Raw genomic sequence first — 4808 nt, 5'->3', positions numbered from 1 at the left:
GGTGCCAAAGGACTCCTCAGTTTGGGCGAGGAGACGTGGACACGCTCAGTACACGTATACTTATGAACTGAAGAGCAGAATATGGGCATACACAGAACACTCGCAAGACACGGAAGGACCGAAGGCCTTGGTTTGAGCAGCCCCTCCCCACAGCAGGGGCGTGAGAACCGCAATCCAGTCCCGGACCGCGAAATCAGGACCTGGGCAGAAGGGCGGGCCAGGGCGGGAGGGCCCGGGACTCCACCCACGGGCACCGTGTCACCCCGGCCGGGTCCCCCTTGCTCAACCTCAGGGCCAGCAGGCGGTGCAGTCAGTGGCGGTGAGTCCACACGTTACAAGTCCGAGTGACCCAGCCGGGTCAGGGATCCGTAGAGCGGCCGCACCTCCCGGGGGCTCTCTCCGTGTTTTGGGGTGACCCGGGCCCCGGGAGAAGACCAGAGTCGGCCAATAAGAAATGACACGCAGACGGCGGTCAGTTGATCAGCAGCCTAGCCAGGTTCTAGCCAGGTGCTTCAGCGGCTTCTATGTCCTGGGACCGCGTCTTGGGAAGACGTCTCCCCTGAAAGCTCCTTTGGAGAAGGAGGTCAGCGACAGCGACCAAGACAACAAGCCTAGGGCTGAGAAGCTCAGCACGCAGGACCCTGCTTTCTTTTATATCACCAGTGCGTGGTGGGAGGATTCAAAGCAGCCTCTGGACCTGTCAGCTGCCCCCAGGACCAACATCACTTGTTGAGCCTCAAGTTTAGGAGAGGAGGCGTGCATTTGCGCTGCAGGACCAGGAGAGGGCGCTACTGGTCCGCCCAAGGGATTCACTGGGCTTGGGGGAGGACTTGGGAGACAGGGCAGTTGCCCAAGGAGGCCCGCAGGGCTCCTTCTCCATGCCTTGCGGGAGAGCATCGCCGTTTTTTCTCGGTGGAAGAGGGGGCAATACATACTTAGACAGGCTCTGGTGGGCCCAGGAAAGGCTAAAAGCAGACAAAGCCACGGAAAATCTCCTAGGCGTGCCTCCCTTGGCAGATATCTTGTTAGCGGGACCTTTTGCTCTCGTGTGTGTGTTTGTGTGTGTGTGTGTGTGTGTTCGTGTGTGTGTGTGGTGGGGGGACGCGGGGGGCGGGGAGGGGGGGTTGGAGGCTGGAGGGATAGGTGTGTGCCTGTGGGTGTGGGAGTTTGAGTGCGCGCGAGCGTGTGCGTCTGTGCGTGTACATCCGCAGTCCCGCACGGACACTCCTTGCTTTGAACGGTCCGTCGCCATGCATGAACACCCTTCAGGCCCTGCCTTCTCAAAGACTACGCCCCCTGCACGTCCTTCCCGCCTAGGGTCTAGCCAGAAATTGGGAAGACCAGTCACCTGTCTGTGCTTTCCCCACAGGAGGTTGCAGGAGGGGGGCTTGCATTGACGCTTCTCGACCAGCAGAGGATGGGGCGGGCTCTTCGGCCCCTGCCCCAGTCCACCCAAATTCTGTAATCCACAGCCAAAGATGACGTCCTGGCCTGTCCATCTGATTGTCACCCCGCCTAAGCCCACCCCGCTACCCCCCACCTCTAACCCTCCCCACACCCCGCTCACTCTGTAGATGGATGGTCAGACCCCCACCCAGAGACCAAATCCAGGCCTGACCACCTGGGCTTGCCAAAACCTCAGAAATTGGAAAGGCGGGATCAACCTTTTTTTCTGAGGAGGGTATTTTGTTGTTGTTTTATCTGAGGGAACGAGTTCTTTTGTTTCTTTGTTTGTTTGTTTGCTTTGCTTTTCCCACACATTTTCAGGTGATTATGGCCAAGGTGAAAACAGCAACCGGTAAAATGAATCCCGAAAATGACTCGGCACAAAACAGGTCTTTTTCAGAGTTATTTAATAAAATAAAAGTTAATGAAAAATCTTTCTAGGAGTTTTATATCCTATTTCCAAACAGAAGAAACAACTCCATCATTGGCCCCAGGTCCCTGGCCATCCTCGCGCACACTGACTTGCTGGTGCTTTAGCTGGTGTCCATCATCGCATCATCATCGTCCAGCAGGGCGTCCATTTCCTCGGCGTCCTTCATCGCGCTGTCAGCGTCCAGCTGGGAGTCCAACTCCTCGGTGTCCCTCATGGCGCTGTAAGCATCCTTCTGGGCGTCCAACTTTTTGGTGTCCCTCTTGGCATGGTAAGCGCCCAGGTGGGCATTCATCCTTTTGGTGTCCCTCATCGAGTTGTAAGCGCCCTTTTGGGCGTCCAACTGCTGGGTGCCCCTCATCGCGCTGTAAGCGTCCTGCTTGGCATCCAACTGCTTGGGGCCCCTCATGAAGTTGTAAGCGTCCAGCTGGGCCTCCAACTCCTCCGCCGAGATGTGTCGCTTTGAATGGCTGCCCGTGCGCCTGCCTGGGCGCCTGTTGCCTCGGCGGGTGCGGCCATAAGTGCCGCTGCCGCCACCACAGCACAACTCCAGATCCTCGGTTTGTAGCCACCCAGCCTCTGTTGACACTGTTTACCGGCCTGGGCTGCGTGACTATCTTCGAGGTGAGGATCTGGATGTGGAGGGGACGGCCATCCAAAGGGACGCCGTTGTACTGCTTCCTCGCTTCCAGGGCGTCTGCCTTGCGCTCAAAGTGCACGTGGGCTGTTCCCAGGCTGCGGCCAGAGCGGTCGTAATGGACAGCGGCCTGCTTCAGAGGCCCGAACTCCTCAAACAGCTGCTGGATGTCCGCGTCGGACACTCCAAAGTCCAGGCTGGACAGCAGCAGCTTCCCCCCGGTCATCAGGCCGGCGCCCCTGTCGAAGGCCCTGCGGAAGCGGTCCTGGTGCCACTCCTGGGGAAGCTGTCTCGGCTTTCTGTGCTGTCCCCCATTACTGTGCACCCTGAGGAGCCAGTGTTCCCCGCAGGCCCTGGGCTGCCCACTGGCCCTGTATTCCTGGCCAGTCCTGCAGATGCCGCAGGACCAGAGGGGACCAGGGTGTGCACCCACGCGGGTGCTAGGAGCCCAGGTCAGTGTGCCTCCGCCGACAGTTGCTCGCCTGCAGAGTTGGCGAACCTCTAAGCATACACCCTGGGGAGGTGGCCTGGGCTCTGCACCCCGCCACCCTACCGCCAACACCCTGTGGTGGCCACTGCGCATGCGCGTGGCGGCGGGCCTTGGCGCCTGCATCTGAGTTCTATGCCGAGCCCAGTAGGGCGCACGTGACCTTGCTGCCGGTTCACAGTGCTGGGAGAGCAATAGCTGCTGCTGGTGCAGGACCCACTGGAGAGCTGCTGCCCACCACCTTCCCAAGGACCCAGCCCAGCCTCCACGCTCCTCCTGGCAGTGGGCTCTGGCGCCCGTAGGACTGGGAGAACTTTCGGAGTGTGCACATCTGCGACTCCCAGCTTCCTGCTGCTTTTCCCATCGCATTCCCTGGACTCGGAGGATTCACCTCCTCTTGGCATCATTGAACATCGGGAAGACGCATCACGTCTTCTTGGGGGGTAGGGAAGTGGTGGGGGGGTTATTTTACTTATTTTATTTTATGTATTATGCTGTATGAAATGATTTATTAAATTCCGCTGCATACACTTTTTATCCCGTACTAGTAAAATTCTTCACAATAGGCCGTGCTTGTGATTGGGTTTCATTTGTCACCATGTCAGACCATGTTGGACATCATGGTTGTGCCACAAAGTTCAGGTCCCTGAGAGGAGAGTGGAGTCTGATGTTCCTTGAAATGACTGTAGTTTGGACTCCACCTGTAGGTCCCTGCATAATCCCTCTCTCACAGTCAAGGTCATCCCCCACCCTCAGGGGCACCAAAAGCCCTTAGGAACTCACCCACCAAAGGTGCCCTTCCCTTGTGGTCCTTCGGCAGCCTCAGTGCCCCTCTCAGAATCCCTCGCAGAACCCCTGCCCACCCAAACCCCATCCGAGGAGCCCTCCTTCACCTGGACCACTTCAGAACATGTCCAGAACCCTACCCCTGCGCCCACCATGCCATGAGAATGAGAGCTCTCCCCGCCTCTGCATGACGCGACCCTGCTCAGGCAAGTTCATTCGGGCATATGAAGGGCTCTCACGGAAAAAATCTTGGTGGGACATCATTCTACAGCTCTGCTAAGTGGGGCCAGGAGACAGAGTTCTAGACACTTTGTGTGTGTGTGTGTGTGTGTGTGTGTGTGTGGTTCGTTACACACCCTGTTTCTCTTTTAGACATCATGGAGCAGGGGGCCTCCAGTCCCTATTTACAAACCAAGGAGTCGGTTGGGTTATCCCTTGTGGACGTCAGGGCCGTCAACTGTCGTGGAGACCAACGTGCTCCCAGGAAGCAGAAATCATGTCCAGTTCGGGGAGAAGACACCGTGAGACGGGAAGAGGCAGTTCAGATGGCGAGCTGAAGCTAGCAAGGAGATCTCACAGTGTGGTTTCCCTTGGCATTTCATCACGCAGGTCATCTTCTCTCACGTGGATCGTAATAAAAGCCCCCTCGGGAACAGCACACTCCCGAGTCCTCTTGAGGGCAGGGCCACGGCTGTCTGGCCAACTATGTCTGTCAGGCCCTAGGACAGGCACGGACAGCTGCTGGGTCAAAGGACTAATCAATGATGGCGCCTCCCCGACGGCCCCGCCCGCCCCCCCTCACCCCACCCCACAGTGGCCCCTTCCCGCCGCCTGCCCTGGGCGCGGGTCGTCCTGTCCTTCCAGTCAGGAGCACCCCTGTCCCGCCTCGTCCACCCCGCGCCTCTCCTCTGGGGTCCTTCGCCCGAGGTGTGGTTGGGGTCGCATGCGCGCGCGCGCGCACATGCCCCTCAGGTTCTGGGTGTCCTACCTCTCTCCTCCCTCACACGCCCTGCCCCTTGCGC

The sequence above is a fragment of the Myotis yumanensis genome, unplaced genomic scaffold, assembly GCF_028538775.1.
Source record: "Myotis yumanensis isolate MYYU_CA2020_CCGP unplaced genomic scaffold, mMyoYum1.0.hap1 SCAF_21, whole genome shotgun sequence".
NCBI classification, from domain to species: Eukaryota; Metazoa; Chordata; class Mammalia; order Chiroptera; family Vespertilionidae; genus Myotis; species Myotis yumanensis.
Note: the sequence above shows the minus strand (reverse complement) of the source record.